The following is a 23,063-nucleotide window of genomic DNA, read 5'->3' on the forward strand; positions in this document are numbered from 1 at the left end:
AGCTTTTCTGCCCTGCTTTTTCCCCATCTTTGTGGTTTTATCTGCCTTTGGTCTTTGATGATGGTGACGTACTGATGGGGTTTTGGTGTGGATGTCCTTCCTGTTTGTTAGTTTTCCTTTCAACAGTCAGGACCTTCAGCTGTAGGTCTGTTGGAGATTGCTTGAGGTCCACTCCAGACCCTGTTTGCCTGGGTATCAGCAGCAGAGGTTGCAGAAGATAGAATATTACTGAACAGTGAGTGTACCTGTCTGATTCTTGCTTTGGAAGCTTCGTCTTAGGGGTGTACCCCACCCTGTGAGGCGTGGGGTGTCAGTCTGCCCCTATTGGGAGATTCCCCCAGTTAGGCTACTCAGGGGTCAGGGACCCACTTCAGCAGGCAGTCTGTCCATTTTCAGTTCTCAACCTCCATGTTTGAAGATCTACTGCTGTCTTCAAAGCTGTCAGACAGGGTTGTGTGCGTCTGCAGAGGTTTCTGCTGCTTTTTTTGTTTGTTTGTTTGTTTAGCTGTGCCCTGTCCCCAGAGGTGGAGTCTACAGAGACAGGCAGACCTCCTTGAGCTGCTGTGGGCTCTACCCAGTTCGAGCTTCCCAGCAGCTTTGCTTATCTACTTAAGCCTCAGCAATGGCGGGCACGCTTCCCCCAGCCTTGCTGCTGCCTTGCCTTTAGATTGCAGACTGCTATGCTATCAATGAGGGAGGCTCTGCAGGCATTGGACCCTCCTGGCCAGGTGTGGGATATAATCTCCTGGTGTGCGGTTTGCTAAGACCCTTGGTAAAGCGCAGTATTGGGGTGGATGTTACCCGATTTTCCAGGTATTGTGTGTCTCAGTTCCCCTGGCTAGGAAAAGGGATTACCTTCCCCCTTGTGCTTCCCAGGTGAGGGGATGCCTGGCCCTGCTTCAGCTCTCGCTGGTCAGGCTGCAGCAGCTGACCAGCACCAATTGTCCGGCACTCCATAGTGAGATGAACCCGGTACCTCAGTTGAAAATGCAGAAATCACCCGTCTTCTGTGTCGCTCGCACTGGGAGCTGGAGACTGGAGCTGTTCCTATTCGGCCATCTTGCTCCGCCCTAACATTTTTTTCTTTTATGTTGAGCTTAGAGAATCTGATTACTGTGTGTCTTGGCAGTGGTCATCTTGTATAATATCTCACAGAGGTTCTCTGAATTTCCTGAATTTGAATGTTGACCTCTCTAGCAAGACTAAGAAAATTTTCATGAACAATATCCTCAAATATGTTTTCCAAGTTGTTTGCTATTTCTCCCTCTCTTTTAGCAATGCCTAATGAGTCGTAGGTTTGGAATCTTTATAAAATCCCACATTTCTCTGAGGTCTTGTTCATTTTTTTAATTCTTCTTTCTTTATTTTTATCTGATTGATCTGATTTGAAGAACCATTCTTCAAGTTCTGAGATTCTTTCCTCAGCTTGGTCTATTCTGTTGTTAATAGTTCTTATTATACTATGAAATTCTTAAAACGAGTTTTTCAGCTTTATCACATCAGTTTATTTTTATCTCAATGTAGCTATTTCATCTTTCAGCTCTTATTCCTTTTCACTGGATTCTTTAGATTTCTTGCCTTGGGTTTCAACTTTCTCCTGAACCTCAATGTTCTTTATTGCCATCCAGATTCTGAATTCTATATCCATCATTCCAGCAATTTCAGTCTGTTTAAGAACCATTGTTGAGGAGTTAGTACAGTCATTTGGAGATAAGAAGATACTCTGGCTGTTTGAGTTGCCAGGGTTTCTGTGCTGATTCTTTCTCATCTGTGTGAGCTGATACTCTTTCAGTCTTTGACATTGCTGTTTTTTGGATAAGGGTTGTTGCCTTTATATTCTTTGATGCCCTTGAGTGTCTGACAGTGATATAAGTGGTGTTCAGTCAACTGGCTTTATTTTTGGATGATTTCAGGGGGCCAAGAGCTCAGCACTCCTGAGCTGCATGCTTATCCCTAGGGGATTTAGACCAGGCATACTGCTTTGAGGGCACCTTTCCATAAGTGGGCATGTAAACACACTTAATGAAACAGTGGAGTTAGTAATGTGGATCCAAGCAGAAAAGATTCTGAAGCAGAAATACATTTGTATTTGAAGAACAGCATCAGAGTCTGGCTTTTGTCAGTGGATGAAGTGAGGCAGGGAGTGGTAGCTAGCTGATAAGGTTCAAGATAAAATGACCATGTAGGTGACTGAAGCCACTGGCAGCACTGGTTATTGCTCTGGGAAAAATGGGAAATGACATGGAGAATGAGTGACATGATCTGACTTAAATTTTAAAAGGATCAATCTGAGGCTCTCTTGAAGACAGATTGCAGGGGTGAAAGTGACTTAGCAGGTGGGGCCAGTTCATGTATATATATATATACCCATTTAATATATAAATTTGTAAAATGCAAATTTTTTGAAAGCAGAGATTGTTTTTTTTTTTTTTTTTTTTTTTTTTTTTTTTTTTTTTTTTTTTGACAGAGTCTTGCTCTGTTGCCCAGGCTAGAGTGTAGTGGCATGATCATGGCATGCTGCAGCCTCAACCTCGTAGGCTCAAGCAATCCTACCACCTTAGTCTCTCAAGTATGTGGGACCACAGTCATGTGCTTCCAGATCTGGCTAATTTTTTTAACTTGTTTTGTAGCGATATGGTCTTATGAAGTGTTCCAGGCTGGTCTCAAACTCCTGGGGTTAAGCAATACTCTTGCTTCATCCTCCCAAATTTCTGGGACTGCAGGAGTGAACCACCATGCTTGGCTCATCTTGCTTTTTCAATAATTTATACCCTAGTGCCACTCACAGTATCTTTTTCATGGATATGGTTTCTCTTAGCTATAAAATGAGGAGATAACAATCAATACAAGGTATTAAAAGAGATAATAATCAGAAAGTTTTAATATCTCGTCCCAGAAACATTAAACAAAATTCATAGTTTTAAATGTGACAATGAACGATTAATTCACTAATTCCTACATAAATATGAAGGCACCTGCTCTGTAAAAATTTGAAATAATAAGGTTTTCCAACCTCCCTCTCCTCCCTCTCCAGGAGTAGGGGGGAAGGAAATATTTAATATTACTTCAAAGAGCTGAGATTACAATAGGTTCAGAAATGAGGATGATAGTAAAATATCAGAGTTGAATTACTGGGAGAGTGATTGCTACATCTAATTCATCAGGTCTAGTTCAATGATTATGTAAATATATTATGAATGCTCTTTAGGTTACAAAAAAGTCCTACAATAGTCTTACACAGAGCTAAAAAGAAAATTAGACATAGTTATTTATATGTAGTTTGTTATAGCTTAAAAATACTTCAAAATATAAGCGGGTGTTTTAATAAATAGAATTTAATAATATTAATGAAGGCTTAATTCACATAAATTAATTTCATTTGTGTGTGTGTGTGTGTGTGTGTACAGGTGTCTTATCCAAAAGACGCCATTCCTTGGCCAAATTATTGCTGTAACCCTCATTCTTGATTTCCTCTTTAAAGGTAGCATCTGCATTAGATAGATATGCTAAAAGTGTCATGGATAACAGATAACAGTATTTTTTATGAGTACTATGAAAACGATTGATATTTGTGAAAAATAGCATTCTGGAGTATTGTCCTATATATCATTTTGAGCAAAAAAAAAAAAAAAAAAATTCCAAAATGGAGCCGGGCATGGTGGCTCACTCCTGTAATCACTTGAGATCAGGAGTTTGAGAGCAGCCTGGCCAACATAGTGAAACTCCGTCTCTACTAAAAATACAAAAATTAGCCAGGCGTGGTGGTGCACACCTGTAATTCCAGCTACTTGGGAGGCTGAGGCAGGAGAATTCTTGAATATGGGAGACAGGGGTTGCAGTGAGCCAAGATCACGTCACTGCACTCCAGCCTGGGTGACAGTGTAGGACTCTGTCTCAAGAAGAAGAAAAAAATGGTGTTCCACACCCTTTTACCACAAATACAATGTTTGTCATGATATTCACACAGATATCTTTAATCCACAAAATGAGTCATAAATATAATTGCATTTGATCATCGTACCCACTCTTTGAAAACAAACCCAGTTTTGCTGTTTCAGCTCTACAGAGAAGGAAACCAAATTGTCCATGCTTATCTGGTAAGTCAAATCATCAGATTTGAACTGAAAATGTTGAAGACCAAAGGGCTGTTGTGTATTTCAAGGGATGTTTATAGTCAGTGTTAATGTTTAACTGAATGTTTGATTTTTGCTTATTTTTCCTTTTACTGGATGTCTGTAGTTGTTAACTGAGGAATTCATGAGTGAGATGTTCAAAAATTTCTGGCTATACTACAGAATTGAATTAAAATCTATTAATCCTTTCTCCATTAATGATATCCCTATACCAGCTCACATTGTTTCTTTATTGGGCAGGCATAGCATACTAGCATCCCAGGACAATTTAAAAAGCATAATAGCAGGATATAAATATGTATCAGAAAGGGTAACTCATCATACCTCCAACTGATTTGTGCATTTTTTAAAATGAAAGCAAAATTGCCAAAAGATATAAAAGAATGCTTCTATGACAATTTTGGACCCTGGTTTCATTCCCAACTTGACCATTTGGACTCCAAAACACACCACTATTTTTCCTTGTGCAATAATGTTGAGATCTGTCCCCAGTTCACAAAGGCATTGTGGAGCTTATTAAATATAGGTAATGTGTTTTAGAGCTGTCTTTGAAATGAATGAGGTGTATGCAAAACAAGATTAGCCTCTGTTGCGTGGCTGTTCTGAGTCTAATCAAATGCATAACACAGCTTTTTCAAAATGTACATGGGAAAATCTACAATATATGCAAATGTTAATAAACTTCCCCTAGCTTTTATGATCCCTGTTAGGACACGACAAAGTTCAGTTGTATTGTCAAATGTATTTGAGAGGCGCATTTGGTTGTACATAATGTACAAAGGAGGGAAAGATATTTTCTCCACCAGAGGAAGTTCATTTCATCGCACTGAGTGATTGAAACTATGGTTTGGGAAAGGGAGGTTCAGTAAGCATGAAACTGAATAAATTTACTTACTTAATGCAGATACTGCTGGAACCTACTAAGTCCACTAATAGTAACAATAATTGTAATTATGATTGGTATTATTAAAACACTATAAAAGCTATATAACACTTTCTACAGGTAAAAACAAAAACCTTAAAATTATTAATAATCCCAGACATGTTTTGTTTCTTCTGTTAAACACTCATTTATTCATTCATTCATATCTGTATTAAATAAATATTTATCAAAAAAACTGCTACATGTCAGGCATTATATGAGTACTTATAAATACAGCAGTGAATAAAAAGAGGTGAAAACCTCTCTCCTTATTGAGCCTATGCTTACAGTTCTTAGTTTATCATATTGGTGTTTATTATGTTATATAAAGTATGTCAGGTGCTGGTAGTTGATTTGAGAAAATATAATGCAAGAGATGTGTGGCAATGGTGTGAACAGGGTTGCATTTTAAAATAGGGTGGTTGAGGAAAGGCACAGTGAAAAAGGAAAATTAGAGCAGACCGGTGGAGGAGCAAAGAATAAGCCATGTAGATTTTTAAGGTAAGAGTATTTCTGGTGGAAGTGAAGCAAGCAGTTGAAATGGAGGCAGGTGTGCGTGTCTAGCAGTCATTGATTATGTGACCGAAGAAGGCTCAGTAACAGGAAGAGTAATAAGAGCTGGAGTAAGAGATAATAACAAAACTGATCTCATAGGGCTTTTTAGGCCATTTTAAGGATCTTTGGTGTTTGGAAATATAAAGAAGTTAGTAAGTTAGGAGACAAAGAGAAAGATCTTGGCACACCAGAAGCCAAAAAAGGAGTTTCCAGGATAATTTTAATAGTACTTGGTACAATTACATTCTAATAAAAAATAATCATTTCTTAAATACTGGGATATATACAAAGCTTTAAGCTGTGTGTGAGGGGCTATCATGCTTACCTCATTCTCTGTTGTCTCTGCTGCAACTGGACCATGACGGACACATAGAGACTCCAGGAAATGTGTGTTTTTTAAAAAGATGAATGCATTTTCTAATTTAATGATCACAGCATTACTTTGACATTCTTCCATTATATAAATGAGGGAAAGAAGACCAGGAGAGGGTAAGGAACTCCAAGAGGACTCCTCAGTTTTCTTAGCCTATGTCCCGTATTTCTGGCTTTGATAAGAGACCCCTAAATTTTCAGAGTAAATGGCTGAAATCTGGGATTTTCCCTCCCTCTTGGATATCAGAAAAACCTGAACCTTACCTGCTGCTCATTTCTGGCTGCAAATAGACCTCTAGGTGCCAATTTTACCTCCCCACTCTCAGATGTCACAAGCTACCCTGCTGAATTCTCATCTTGCCAGCCATGGCCTCGCTTGGGCATCAAATGGCCAGGGTAAACAAACAAGGAATTATCACTTGGAACAAACATCTGATTATCTCAGCAGCAATTGCTATGAAAACAGAACACAGGAAAGGGCAGCTGCTGGCTTCTCTACTTTCATTCCAGGCTCTGATTATTATGGAATGAGGTGGCCTTTTCACCTGGCATTGGATCATAGGGCCAGGTGGTGCCAGGTGGCATGGACCGTGGGGAAGAAGTCAGAACATCTGTGGCCCACCCATTCAAGCTCTGAGGAGTCTTTTCAAGTCTCCAGGGTGCTCTAATATGGAAAAAATAAAAACAGAAGAAAGAAGAATCCTAGAGATGCAGTTTGGGACCCTGCCTCTACAACTTATGTGCTGGAGATTTTAAGCAAGTTTTTTTTATTATTATTATTCTCTAAGGTATTATTTCAACAGTGATGGAATGCTGTTCATAGTGCCTAATTTAAAATATTGTTGTGGGACTTAATGCAAAAGTATGTGGAAATAACTGGTTTCAGTGGAGACCAAAAATGATAGTTGACTCTAATTAACAATGGCCTTTGTACTGTCCAGCTTATGAGAGTTCTCCATGAGGGTCTGGAGTGCAAGCATATTCAATTAATAAAATATTATGTGCATTGCCTAGACACCATAAAGGGAAAACTTTCTGTGCCTGAAGACAAAATTTTGGTATTACTGGCATATGATCTTTTGGTTTCATACTAGAAGTAATTTGGAGGCCATCTTTAACAAATACATTTTTAGTAGTTATAAATGGATCTCATTAGTTATGGATGAATCTTAGTAAAAGTGAGGTAGGTCTTCATAGCCAACTAAGACTGAATAGTGCTTTTGAGAACTGAGAGAAAGTGAGGTGCATGGCAGACATAAAATAATTAAACTTTGTCTTGGTTTGTGAAGACAAGACGGACATTTGACTAATAAAGGTCTTAGAAACGGCTGAGCGCAGTGGTTCATGCTTGTAATCCCAGCACTTTGGGAGGTCAAGGTGAGTGGATCATGAGGTCACGAGTTCAAGACCAGTCTGACCAACTTGGTGAAACTCCATTTCTACTAAAAGCACAAAAATTAGTCAGTCAAGGTGACCCGTGTTAGCTGTAATCCCAGCTACTCGGAAGGCTGAGGCAGAAGAATCGCTTGAACCTGGGAGATGGAGGTTGCAGTGTACCGAGATCGCACCACTGCCCTCCAGCCTGGGCGACAGAGTGAGACTTCGTCTCGAGAAGAAAAAAAAGTCTTAGAAACAATTTGTTCTGTGCCTGTGAGGAGACATAGGGGGCAGAGAGAAAGAGGAAGATCAAGAAAGATGCTCATAAGGTTGTACAAGTCTCTTGGGGGTTAAATCTAGTAGGTCAGTAAAGGTAACACCAATGCTAGTCCAAAGGGACCATTGTGAAAACCAGAAAAAAGATGTCCCTTGCTCCACAAGCCTTATTGCTACCTGCCTGAAGATTATCACAAATATGCCATGTTGTGGAAACTAGGATGTGAATAGGGACTGCTAGAGGTTTTCATAGCTCGATTTGCACAACCAAGAGCTGCAGCTCTTAGACTCAAAAGCCTTAAATTTGGAAATTTGGTTATATTTGGTTGTTAAATGCTTGGAAGGAAGGGGAAGTTTTCTGTGGTGGATGCCTTTCTCTTAGTCTTCAACATCCAGTAATTTTTGTTGGTTTTTTGGGTGGCAACTTTGTATATTAGTTGCAGATGTGTATCAGGTGCTAATGGCAAGAAGAAAGAAGACTATTTTATGAAACATATACTAAGTGCCAGATATTGTATAGTTAACTTTATGTGTATTTTCCATTTAATTCTTATTTTTACAAAACTTAGTGAGGTAGAGGAATTATTCCATTTTATGAGTGAGAAGAATGAAAAAGTTAAAAATTTCTAGTATGTGGCAGACTGGTATTTGTATCTGGACCTGACTGACTCCAAGGTAGTGTTAGTGAGAATAATACAAGTAAAACCAAACAAAACCTCACCTTTTCTCATTTCAATTTAATTTAGCTCTGCCAGCAAAGATGATGATTCTGGAAGGGCTGTCCTTTTTGAAGTCTTTTTCATATCCTCAAAAGGATGTAAGCATTTATGTCATTGGTGTTCAAAATGATGTCTGTGGATAACTAGAATTGCCAGCATCTGAGAGTTTGTTAGCAATTCTGAGTCCCATCCAGACCCACTAAATCAGAACCTACATTTTTAACAACATCTGTAGCTAACTTGGTCATTCAAGTTTGATAAATACTGATCTAGGACTTCAAGATCTTCTTCAGCTTTAATATCCTTTGAGCCCTTTTGCCTGCAGCTCTTAATTCTAAATGAGGCAGTGTGTCATAAAAAGCACTTAAATTTTGGAATCAAGAAGTCCTCACTCAAATATGAGCTACTCTTTATTATCTAAGTTGCTTTGGGTGGTCTCTTATCTTTTTGGGGAAAGTTAGAAATGGCCTGATTCAACAGTTTCTTATGTCCTACAAATAGGAAGATCCAGGCTGCCTTCCTGCCACCAGGTCAAAATAGAGAGTTCAGTGTCGAATATGTTCACATTTTAAGGAGACACAATCCCTTTAAGTCATATGTCTCATCGCAAGTTATAGACCATCCTGCCCTCCCTAGTAACCCTGAACTCAATTGCTGTGTGGCACCAACAAATTTACTTTAACGTTCCTGCTCTCTGGCTATCACTCAGGAATTCTCTGATTAACTGCATCCTAAGGAATGACAAATGGATGCATGATCTGTTTCTTTTTTTGTGGTTAGAGTCTATCTGTGCTCTGTGATTAGATTCGGGAAGGAGAGTGAACCTGTAGTGAAGTCTGCATAACCTCACCCCAACCCTTTGGCAAGTAAAATAACATTTTTAAACCATCAGTGTTTTGAGGCCATCTATTCTGGGTTTCGACCACTCCTACTTTCTGAATCCTATTTTAAACTCTCCTCTGTAGCTAACAAGCTGTAACAAATAGATCTTTTCCTTGTCATTACTCATTCTGGATACCAAAGGAAAGCTAAGACAGCCGGTCCACTCACAGGGATGCTTCTCCCTGACTCCCCCATACATGATGAAGGTGGAAACACTGGAACTAGGGCAGAATAGAGATGAAAAGCAGGAAGATGAGAATATGAACTGGAGATAGACATGAAGATATAGACACAGAGAGAGATGAGGGCTGGGGAAGGAAGAGAGGAGATTAAAAAAGAATGAAGAACAAGAAATGGAGATAACTATTTGAGAGGGAGATGGCTAGGCATGCAGTGTAAAGGGAAGAATAAAGAGAAAGAAAGAGAAAATAAAATGATTAAGTAAAGGGAAGACTTAAAAGACGAATAAAGTAGCCAGAATACAATGAGGTTGAAATGCATATTAAAAAAGAGTAAGTGTGTGTGTGTGTGTCTGTGTGTGTATGTGTGTGAGAGAGAGACAGAGACAGAGAGACAGAGAGAGAGAGAGAGAGAGAGACAGAGAGAACAATTATAGAGGGAGATACAAAGACTGAAAGGGTCGAATGGCTATATAATAACTTATCATCCAAATTTCGGGAGTAAAAATGAAGGAAATTAATAATGGCATGAAGCCAACAGAGGAAAACAAGATTTTCCTGAGCAAACTGGGATATGTGGTCAGTAACCAAAATGCCTCTTTAAATTCTATTTAACTTAATTCCTACTTCCCATGTATCACTTGTTAATTGAGGCTGTAGGTGGATCTGTTGCAAGACAGAGGGACTGTAGTGTAGGGTACAGTGTATAGTGTAGGGTATAGTGTGTAGTGTAGGTGATATGTTGGAGGAAAGGAAAAAGGTGAGCTTGGGCCTTAGAATTGTTTTCTAGGAAATAAAGCCCATAAGTCTAGTGAAGTTATTTGATAGAAAACCATTTTGTGATCTCTACAATAACCAGTTATTCCCACACACTCTTTCATTATGTTTTAGAACAACATTGTGAGTTAAGCATTATTATCAGAATTTCACCCCTGATGAGGAAAAAAATATATATGAATATCTGGAAAGGCACTCTGAGGATAAGTTAAGGTAGGCTCAATTCTGTAATGAAGCTTTATTCTGCCACCAAAATCAGTCTCTAATTCGTACACATCTTTGTCATACCATTCTCATCATTCCTTCTGCTCCACATTATTTCTGCTCTCCCGGTCCCATTCTCCATTTCCTTCTGTGTTGCTCTATACTTCCTAGAGGAAGAACAACTGCAACCTCACCATGCTTCTCCTCCCTTTAAAGCCCTCCAGAGCCCACTAAAGAAGCCCACTCATAACTTAAAGTCCACCTTGCCCAGCTCTTTGCTATTTGTCCTCTCTGTGAGTCATCGTTTATTAGCCGTTTCCTATTCCCTATCTATACTAAACTTCAGTGAATTTGGTAAATTCTATAATTACCGAATTACTTATTTCCTGTTTGGCTTGCTTTCTATTCTTGAGGGTAGGATCTATCTCAGACTTTTATTTTTACCATTTTATTACCCCAGAGCCCAGCCCTATTATAGGCATAATGTTAGGGTTTTAATTATTTTTTTGAATGCATGAAGAAATGAACTCAGGTGGCCATAGTAAAAATATTTGAATTAGTTATAGGAAAATAGAGGCAAATATTATTAACCAGTAAAAAAGTGACCATAGTTATATGCAGCAGAGACAAGTTCATCTCCCAAACATGTCTTTTTAAAAAATAATTACTTGTCATCACGTCTTTGTGAGAGATGAAAAGTGCTAAGAATGAAATGCAAGGGGTGTTCCAGAAAGCCTTTCCTGACAGGTTGAGAGGAGGGACAAGACTTCCACCTCTTTATCTGCAGAACACAGCATAATGCCTGGCACAGCACAACACTCGTAAGTAGTATTATTTAGCAGAGAAATACTAGATGTACTAATACATTCAACCATTTGTTATTATATTTCAGTCCTTGTACAAGTTCCAGGTCAAAAGACATAGCCATGTAATCCTTGCTTAAAAGTTCCTTAATATTATTTTTAGCCTGAACATCCTTTCTTTAAATGAAGTTGTACTCAGGAAGCTTAGTTTATAAAACAAATGAAAGAAGTAGTACTCTGTTTGAGATAAAGGATTAGGACAAGTGTTTGACCACCAAACACCCTCTTAATTTCCTGAAGTTCTTGAGGTAATTCCTTGAGCAAAGTTTGAAAACAGTTATTAAGGGGACAGAGTACAGAAGAGTTTCAATTTGCAGACAGAGCTGATTAGTTGGGGCCTGGAAGTCATCAATCCTGATGCCAAAATTGGAATATAATCAAAATCTATGGGCAAGCCTTCTGTCTATTCTTCTATATATTCATCTATCTATCCATCCATCCGTTATTCTATTTCATCATCTGTAAAGTAAGTTTAATAACCTCTTTTCTACCTTGATAAAATAGAACCTTTAAACTACTAAAAGTTGTCTAAAATAATAAGTGAAAGTGTTCTAGATTAGCTCCTGCTTCTGTATTTATAAGATAAATTCTTGATTCTATCTATATGTTCCATCTATATCGAGCTTTAAAGTTGTGAATATATTCATAACTTCCAAAATGCTGGAAATGGCTAAGAAACCAGTTAATACAGAGATGAAGGTCTCCATAATGATCAAGCAATAGAATCTCTAACTTCAAATGACAAAACTGGGATTTAGAACCATACTCTCTAGTTCAGTAGCCACTAGTTACATGTGGCTATTAAGCATTGTAAATGTATCTAATATGACTGACACACTAAATCTTCAATTCTACTTAATTTTCAGCAATTTACATTTAAATTTAATAGCCACATGATGCTAATTACTGTCATATTGGACAAGAAAATATAGAATAGTCCCACCCATCTTGGGAAGTTGTATTAGATATTGCTATTCTAGGAGGGTAAATTACTTTTTAAGTGTCATAGAATAGTATAAAGATAAAAATTCAGTTCAGTCTTATACTAAATATGAAACTCTTTACAATGGATGACTGGCTGGGAATCAACAGACCTAGTGTTAAATGCCAGCTCTGCCAATTTCCAATAATAGTTTACAGGAAAAGTCAACTTGATTCTCAATTTTTTAACTACCAAGTAGAAATATGATATAAAATAAAATTACATGTAAACTAATGATTACTGACTTATAACAATATATAATACTTGTACACTTAGCTAGTACTGAATAACAAACCACCATAAAACTTAATATCTTACAATAGTAATGATCTTTGATCTCTTGTGAGACTATGGATCAACTAGGTGGCTCTGCTGATCAGGGCAAAGCAAAGCTGATCAGTTGGGCTGTTCATGTCTGGATCAGCTATGAACTGACCTGGAAAGGCTGCAGCTAAGACAATTGGGGTGACTTGGCTTTACTTTCCTGTCTTATCCTACAGCAAGATAGACCTGGAAATGTTTATGGAGATGAAACGGGAGCAAGAGAAGAAAGAGAAAAAGTGAAACTATGTAGGCATTTTTACTAGTCCCTGTGTCAAGTCCCTTAACATCCTGTTGACCAAAGCAAGACATAGGGCTAAACGGTGACCAAGCTCATATGAGAATCCGTTTAGTGAGAGGAGCCTCAAAGTTAGAGCTCAGAGGGTGAAAATTTGCACATTTAATGAATCCAATATAAAAGTGTTTAACAGCAATACTTAATTTTTACTTACATGTAAAAGAATATCCAGTCAAGGAGTTATTTTGAATACAAGTTTAAGTTATTATTTGATAATATTTTATAGTTATTTCAAATAAAGCATGTTACATTACTTTGCAAGTTTTAAAGCTAATATAAGGCCCTGGATCATTTGAGTCATACTTCCTAGAAAGCAACTATGTAAAGATAAATGGATGCCACGATTATCTTGGATCTAATGTCCTCCAGCAAAGTGAACAATATAAAGGGAGCATAGGAAACATGAAAGAGACAAGGGGACTAGTCTCAGTCTAAGTACTAACTGTGAAAACTAAAATCTTAAAATTCATTTTGTCTCCCTAGTCTCAGTAAATTAACCTATGTAATAAGTATTTTGGCAGGAAGGACATATTTGGGGAATCCTTGCTGTCCCTCATCCTTCCTATGCCAATAATAGCTGTCATTAATTGGTTAGAACACACGGTTCCTCCCTTGTGGTAGCTTCAGAACCCACCCTAACAGAATACTTCAGATAGCCATCCACAACCAAATAGCGACTGTCCCTAATATTGTGTAGGATGTAGAAGATCTTGGCATGTGATTTTGTAAGTTTGCTTTGCTTTTGTTTTATTTTTTGATGTAAAAAGTCAATTATTCCTTAATGTCTATTTCACATGACTTACTGTGTTCTTTTCTATTATCATGGTAAATATCTAGTTCAAGGTTTGTATCGATTTATTCCTGAAGCATTAGAAAGACTTCCCTAACAGTTTCCCTCCTTCCAGTCTCTGCCCCCACCATAAATGTACTTCTTTATTTTCCACATAAGCAGTTAGATTGTTAGCATGCTCCATAAACTATGCACAATCTAGTCCCTTCCTACCTAACCATCTTCGTTTCACTTACCTCCCTCTCTCTCTGCCCTCTAACCACACAGTCCTTCTTTTAGATCCTCAGTTATGGTCCACACTCCTACTATCAGCACATAGAAGATTCTCAAAAAAAATTTGTGAAATAAATAAGTAATGCGCTACCATCCAGAGTAACTAAATGGCCAGTGTCAAATAAATGTGCTTACTAATGACAGAGACTAGACATAAATCAGTTTTTCTAATCTGATGTCCAGTGTATATATGTTTGAGTGAGTGCATTTATCAAAACACAACACTGCCTTTCTGAATATTAATTTATTATTTTAAAGAAGGAAAGGGTGATCAACTGGATAAAGAAAATGTGGTGTAGATACATCATGGAATTCTTTGTAGCCATAAAAAAGGGATGAGTTCATGCCCTTCGCAGGGACATGGATGAAGCTAGAAACCATCATTCTTAGCAAACTAACACAGGAACAGAAAACCGAACACCGCATGTTCTCACTCATAAGTGGGGGTTGAACAATGAGAACACATGGATACAGGGAGGGGAACATCACACACTGGGGCCTGTTGGGAGGTGGGGGCTAGGGGAGGGAGAGCATTAGGAGAAATACCTAATGTAGATGACGGGTTGATGGGTGCAGCAAACCACCATGGCACATGTATACCTATGTAACAAGCCTGCACATTCTGCACATGTATCCCAGAACTTAAAGTATAATAATAAAAAAGCACAACACTGCCTTTCTGAATATTAATTTATTATTTTAAAGAAGGAAAGAGTGAAAAGAAGGAAGGAAGAAAGTAAGGAAAGAAGAAAGAAAAAGAAGAGAAGACATACATTTAAAAAAATAAATGAAGGGAGAAAAAGATATAAGGAGAGAGAAAGAGAAAGACTCACAGAATTACAAGGACAAGTCATCTCTCTTGTAGTTCCCTTTGATGGTATCTTCAGTGTTTGACCAAGACAAATAAAACTTCTCTTGGAAAGGAAATACATAAACTTGGATTAACTGAAATGAGAAGTGTTAAAAATCACCAATAATTTCCAAGTATTCTTAAATGGAAGGCACTTTGGTTTCCAAGCTGAAGGTTATTCTTGAAGACTTCCAACCAACTCGAAGAAAAGACAGCAAACATTTTGTAAACTTTTCTTTATTTGTTGGATACTGACACCTGTTGGTGTCATTTGTTGGTATTTGACACTTGTAACTTATTTTGTACACACAAGAGCTTAAAAGGTAAATACTTGTATTATGTTAATTTTATAGGTGGGAAAAATGAAGACATAGATAAGTTATATTAATAAGTGGAGAAATACTCTTCCCCAGGCCTCATGTGAATAAAATAAAATAATTGTAGTATACATTGTTAGCAAGAATACAGAGAAAGGGTACTCACATATATTGATGAAGGGTCATAATTTTATACAACCTTTCTGTAGGACAATTTGGCAGTAGAGATCAAAATTGCAAAGCACTTATCGGCTGGGTGCAGTGCCTCACACCAAGAATCCCAGCACTTTGGAAGACAAAGGCTTGAGGATCAAAGCTATTTGTCATACGTCGTACAATGTTTAAAGATTGATGTCTTTTTTTTTTTTTTTTTTTGAGACGGAGTCTCGCTCTGTCGCCCAGGCTGGAGTGCAGTGATATGATCTCAGCTCACTGCAAGCTCCGCCTCCCGGGTTCACGCCATTCTCTTGCCTCAGCCTCCCGAGTAGCTGGGACTACAGGAGACCACCACCGCGCCCAGATGCGATTTCTTTTAAAAGTCAAATATCTGTGATTATAATTATATAACAGAAAAACATTAAATTACATAATATAAAAATGATAAGTGATACACAGAAACACTCGTATACAATGGATCAGGATGGAGTGAGAGGTGACTATGACAAAAAAAAATTTTACGTAGTATTGATTGATTTTTTTATCTTATTTTTCAGGAAACATTATATATTACTTCTATAATTTAAAAAAATAATATAGGGAAAATATTCAGATTTCACCAATTTTAACCATAGTTCGTGGCCCTGACCTTCAAAGCCTTCGAGTAGAAAGGGTCATAGATAGAATGTAGTCTACTTGTGCTCACACAGGAAATTTTGTATCCACAATGAAACAGATGATACTCAATCCTTTAATTGGATCCTTTGAGTAACAGGCATTTCTTTCCATCATTCATTCAGTTGTTCATTAATTGAACAAAAGTATTTGAGTACCTGCTGTGTGTCCTTTTCATGCCTTTTCCAGATCTAATATTCCATAATTGTATTTTTATTTACATTTAAATGGCATAAGAGTAGGTTATTAATATATTCACACAAAAAGGGTAATATGTTTGGAAGAGTTTACGGTGTTTAAAAGAAAATGGAACACATTTAATTTAATGTTTATGGAAGTATGTTATGTAAAAGATCTAAATAAAAGTTGGAAAAACTAATACTCTCTGTAGTTATAGTTTTGTTTATACTTTCAATGTTTAATCTCCCAAATATAATTTTCTTGTGTAATTTATTACTTTTTCATCCCCAGAACCCAGTAACTTTCTTGGCATAGAGTAAATACTCCACATAAACTAGTTAAATTAATTGCCTTATTAAAAATAAGTTAGATAAATGTAAAACATTTTCAAAAGCATAATATGTTACATGGGAGGCTCCACTTTCTGGTGTAAAGAGTTCTGAGCTTGGAGTCAGCCTTTTTGGGTTAAAAACCATCCTCTGCCTTTTATTAGTTGCTTAACCCTCTGAAAGTCATTCAGTGTCTCTGAACATTGATGTCCTTTGACGTAATCAGTGGGTCTACATATTTTTTCTAAATGGTTTACACAGCTACTTTCAGAATCAAATGGGATAATGGACACTGTGGGTTTTAAGAGTTTTGAATTTACTATAAATATTGGCAATTATTAATGTTACATATGCAAATAAATTAATTCATCCATCACCGCCTCAGCTAGATTCCTGTAGCACGATGTTAGTACTTGCTTATAGTTTATTCATAAGGGTCATGACTAGTCCAAGAGGCTGAGCTCTTTGCAAGGAAAGGCTCTGTTTTATACATTTTGAATCCACAAAACATAGACATATGATTTTTAAAAAAAGAGTTTCTTTGCCAGGCATATGATAAAAACATTATTTTAATATTTCTTAATGGAAATCAAGGAAATTTTATTTGATCTATAATGATTTGAGTAACTGAAGTGATACATGTTTTATTATTATCATTATCATTATGACAAAAGTGGAAAAACCCCAATAAGCAAAAGAAAAATAAACAAAACCAGGAAAAAAAAATGCCCGTAATACCACCTTTTAAGATAATTTATCTTAAATTTTTAAGGTGTAGCGTTTCAGGCCTTTCTCTGTGCATTTTTAGAGGCTTGAACTGCAGAATGAGAGTCATCTATGAGGTGCTTATAACACTGAACTGCTTACATAACAGTTCTAAACTTGGTGATGTACTCATGTTCAAAATGGGAATAATTGTACCTCAGGAAGTGATTGATGGTTAAGAAGGTAGTACATGTCAATTGTTTAGTGCAATACATGCTGTTTCCTATGTTCTGAGCGTCTTCACTTGTCAGTGAATATACTTATCCAATACTGTATTAAATGATGACATATTCCAATAGAATTTGTCTAAATGGATGTGCAGACAGTGTGAGATACCTCTCAGTCCTCCCATTTTCAGTTTTTTCTACTTTCTCTCTGCTGGCTGTTTCTCAGCCGTATTTCACTTTAAGGCTCCACTTACAGAACTACTGCTTCCCAATGACTCTTCTCCAGTTCAGATTCCATTTTTCTCTGCTTCTCCTTACAACATACCTACAAGGATAGCAAACTCCAGGCCAAGCACCTATGCTCACCAAGACAAATCTTACTGCTGGCATGGTCTTTGGGTGGCCATCACTTCTACCTGTTGAGCTAATCAGATAGACAGGAAAGGGCCAATATTTATTTGGCTCCAATTCTTTGAGATATCTCAGTGTTCTACCTGGGAAGGAAGTATAAGGAAGCAAGAAATTCAATATTCTAGTAGAAACTCTCACCTTAAAGTCCTCCAGAACAGTGCGTTTCTGACAGGGGTCTGATGTCCTTGGCTGTACAGGCTGCGAGGAGAAGTGTTCTATATACACTTACAAATTCTGGTTTAAGTCCTGAGAAGCTGTTACTCAAAAGAGTGGTTGCCGCTTAAGAGGATAACACATTCCAGTTCTAAAATTAGTGCACAAAATCTGGAGTTAGTATAGATGGGTATGATTCCAGCCCTTGTAACTTACTATCTCTGTTATCCTGTGAAAGTTTGTTAACTTCTCTAAATCATAGATTTTTCAATTATAACATGGTTTTAATAAGAATACCTACCTTGCTTACTTTGGAGGCTAGTGTGAAAAGAAGGATAAAATCGTATTTATGATGTGTTTATACATTTTGATACTTAAAATATGCCCGTTTCCTTAATCTTCTGGTGGCAACATTTTGCTTTGTTCAGTTTGGTTTGGTTTTTAAGAATAGGCTGTCCCCACAGTGAATTCACCCAGTTTGGATGGTTCTTTAAAATATTTTCGCTATAGGTTGAAGCATGATCTCATCTCATCCAATTGGTGTACTCTGTCTTCTGGGGTACTGTGACTGAGGTCCACTGGACTGATTTTGGATCAACCTACATCAGGATGGCTATTAAAACCATTAGGGAAAAAATGCTTTCTTGTCACTGGAGCTGCTCTGGACAGTAGTGTGTGACCCTGTAATTGCCATGAACACTACCTATAGGGACCCTACCTTGATTGAAGTCAGCTCAGAGAAAGACACTGCTGAGTGGTGGAGATGACATTGAAACTTTTGTTCAAAAAGACAAAATCAGTTACATAAATAAATAATTTCCCTTTTGTTCTTAAAGAAAAATGTGTGTTAAGTTTTCTGTCCCTTGTAACTAAGTGAATAAAACTAATAGAGATATTATTTTGTCATTTTTAGATAAACAAAACAAGTCTAAAAGAAATTAGGTTACTGGCCCAATGCTTAGAGCTAGAAAGTGGAACATCTAAGCAGTTTAGCATGCAGTTTCTAAAGCCTAGAGTACTGGGTTCAAGCACTTTAGGGTTTCATTACTCATTAGCTACAGGACCTGGGGCAAGGTGCTTACATTCTCTGAGTCGCAGTTTCTTTGTCTATACAGTGAGGATCATGGACCCTAATTTATAGACTTGTGCTCTGATATATATCCTTTAGAACCTAGAAGCATTAAATAATTGTTAGCCCTAATAACAATAACAACAATAATAACAATAGCTAAGAGTTATATGTATGTGAGAGTTATAATAATCCCAATTATGTAATGATATCTAATATTACTTGGATCAAATACAGGGCTCTGATATTTAATCTTGTACTTTTTCCACTATGACTATTTCATTAGGATGTATGATACAAAGGGGTCAAGGAGATATGAGTCAATGCATCCCAATGGAATAAAAATTAAAGAAATTGAAGTCTAAGTGACAGGGCTTTTGTTGCTATAATGCAGACCTGAGATTCTGGAAATTACAACTAGGTGGTAGCAGTGGAAACGGAGGGAAGCAAAGGAAGAGGCTCTCCAAACTTTTGAAGCCTCACTGGCCTGCCAGCAGCCATTTGGAAACACTGCCATAAATTTCCCCGTGCTTCAGCACCACTGGCCTGACCAACTCCCTCGAGAGCTCATCTACTCCCCACTTACGTGAATTCCTCTGAGGGCATAGTGGCAGCATGGAGTGGCAGAGACATCACCTTAAATCACCAGCTTCATGCTCCAGCCCAGCTGCTTGCCTATTTCAGAGGCAGCTTGAAACACTGCATCACTGTCTCTGAGCAGCTTGGGGGACGATGGATGGCACAAACTTACTCAGGCAGCTGCTGGGATCTGTGTTTGTTTCTTCTCAGTGGGAGCTGGGTCCTCCTGGTGATATCTCATTCCTTAAGACAAGAAGAGTCACTCTGACAGCAATTCCATAAAGAAGAGGTGGGACCTGAATGATGAATCTCAAACGATCATGAACCTCTGATTGTGCTCTCCAATCTGAAACTAGAATCCAAGATTTATTGTAATTAGTACAGGTAGCATTTAGGAGCCTAGGGTCTGTGATCAGGCAGACCTAAGCTTAAATCCCATCTCTGCTGCTTACTAACTCTGGCGATCTTGGAATGTATTAATCATCTATACTTTGTTCTTCTGCTGTCTAATTTTCAACATTTGTAGCAATTAACTTTGCCACAGTACTTGTACCTATTAATCCAACTCAGAATTCTGTGGCTAAGACACAAATCACTTATTTTCATAATCACAGGGCATTGGCTGACAGAGACTGGGCCTCACTGGAGTTGAACTCTTCACAGGCTGCAGAGTTGGAGGCAGCTCTGCTTCACCCTGTTGGTGGTTGTGTGAGTTGATTCTGCAGCACTTGTCTCAGCTTTCTAGGATTAGCATGTTAACTGGGACTCATCTCTCCTCTAGGAAGACAAAGGCAAAAGAGATCACGTGAAAACATGAAGCTTCTTCAGGCCAAGGAACAGGTACACTTTTACAATTGCCCTACATATTTAGCCACAGAAAATCAGATGTCCAAACTTCGAAGTCAGGAATACAGGGAAAGAAACTTATCCCAGGAGGAGCCTATGGCAAGGATAGGGATGCAGGAGAGGGGTGAAGAATTGAGCCAACATAACTCTGGATTATTGAGATGATTCCATAAGATAGGTATATAAAATGCTTGCTTGACACACTCCTTGGCAAATAATAGGGCACTTAATACATGACACTCAAATTATTTATTATCCATTTTGCTAGTCTATAAACTCAATAATGTAAACTCTGTGTTGGTCATTTGACTTGTTGCTGTCAAATTCATTCCTTACTGTTCTCTTTCTTTGTTCCAAATCACCAGAGAATGACATTACAATATTTTCTTTCTTTTTTTTTTTCGAGATGGAGTCTCACTCTATTGCCCAGGCTGGAGTGCAGTGACATGATCTCGGCTCACTGCAACCTCCACCTCCCTGGTTCAAGTGATCCTCCTGCCTCAGCCTCCAGAGTAGCTGGGATTACAGGTGTGCACCACCACGCCTGGCTAAGTTTTGTATTTTTAGTAGAGATGGGGTTTCACCATGTTGGCCAGGCTGGTCTCAAACTCCTCAGGTGATCCATTCACCTCTGCCTCCCAAAGTGCTGGGATTAGAGGCATGAACCACTGCGTCCGGCCATATTACAACATTTTCTAAGGAGCCCTTGCTCTTTGACCTCCTGGCAGATTTGCCAATGAGAAGGGTCGATTGACAACTGGAGGACAGAAGAAGGGGAAATCTTGGAGTAGACTCCCCTTGTTCTCTCTCTGACTTGGATGGCTCCCACAGTGTCTTCATCTCCTCTGTGGCTCCAGCTCCCAGTGGGCTGGCGCCAGCATCTTTTTAGCTCTTGCCTCTGGCAACTTCTCCCCCTCTCATTATACCTCCAACCCTAGAAACGATGGTGGCTTTCTTTCCTTAGAATCATTAGATTGACTCCAATTCCCTTATTTGAAGTTTTAGATTTCCCCTCCACCCCCATCTGTTTGACCAATTCAATTTAATTCCCTCCACTTGTAAAACTCAGAAGTATTTCCATTTTATTGACCAGTATCAACTATATTACTTTTCTATTGTTGTATAACAAGTTACCGCAAACTTAGAGGCTTAGAACAATACTACTTTTTTTATCACTCAGTTTCTGTTGGTGAAAAATCTAGATGGGCTTTGCTGGGTATTCTCCTCCAGATCTGAGAAGACTAAAATCAAGGTGTTTGCTGGACTTGGCTCTTATTTGACACCTCTGGAAAAGAATCTATGTTCAAGCTCATTTAGATTGTTGAATTCACATATTTTCTCAATGGGATAAGGCTGAGATCATCATTTCCTTGCTGATGTCTGCTTTGTGATGTTAGAGGCTTCTCACACTCTTTGGTCTCCCCTTCCATTCTCAAAGCAACAACCACAGGTTGAGTCTCTCTCATGCTCTAAATCTCTCTGACTCTACTTCTACCACCACTGGGAGAAAGTACTCTGCTTTTAGGGATTCATATGATTATGTTGGAGCTACCCAGATAATCCAAGATTATCTATTTTAAAGTAAACTATGCCATGTAACATAATTATGGGAGTGATGATATGTCACCATAATCACATGTACCAGGGGTAAGGCTAGGACAGGACATCTCTGGGTGGCCATTATAGAAATCAGCCTATCCCACTGACAAATACAAGAAGGGACTCGATTTCTCTTATTCACAATAATATTGCAGAGTATACGGTATAGCTCTGCCTGTGTTCTAAGTAGCTATGGTGAATTATGAAATAGATAAATGGATATTTCCAAAAGAGTGTCTGAGCCTTTCCAAGGCTCATAAAATCCAACACATTTTATATATACATATATTTAGTTTTGTCAAAGGACCTGAATTTTACAACCTAATATGACATTTGAAACTCACTTGAGTTAAGATAATAATTAAATTTAAAATCATATCTCAAAAGATCTCAGAAAGTTGGAAAAAAGTTGCTTTAAAACAAATTTAAAAGGGATGAATATAAAGTCCTGAATTTAGATGCCTAAAATATCTTTGCACACAAGGAAATAAACCCTACCAGTAACACATATAAAAAATTAGTTCTCAAGTTCAATGGGTATCAGCAGTATAAAATAGCTGCTCTCAAAACTATTTAAGGTTAAATTAAAGAAGTATAATGTTAGGCTCCAGGCAGGAGATAGCTTTGCTTTATGCATTCTGGCAAAACCACGCCAGGTTTCAGATGGTGTAATTTAAAGGGGATTTGGACAAATATAAACAGATCAAGAGAAGAAAAATCATGTTGTGTATGGTCTCCAAATTATGCCATATGAGGGAATTTAGTCTGAAATGACTAGACTCGGGGACAAACATGAAATATGTTAATTATCAGGACATGAACTGGGTCAGATAACTCAATATAACAACTATCTTAAAGCTGGTGGAGGGGGAAATACAGACTGACTGCTTAATAGGCACAAATTTTCTTTTGGGTTGATGGAAAAGTTCTGGAAATAGATAGTGATGATGGCTGTACAACATTGTGAATGTGCTTAATGCCACTGAAATATATACTTTAAAACTGTAGAAGTCATTTCTGTTGTGTATTCTTTACTGCATTTAA

This window comes from Colobus angolensis, unplaced genomic scaffold (assembly GCF_000951035.1).
Source record: "Colobus angolensis palliatus isolate OR3802 unplaced genomic scaffold, Cang.pa_1.0 Scaffold514, whole genome shotgun sequence".
In the NCBI taxonomy this organism is placed as follows: domain Eukaryota; kingdom Metazoa; phylum Chordata; class Mammalia; order Primates; family Cercopithecidae; genus Colobus; species Colobus angolensis.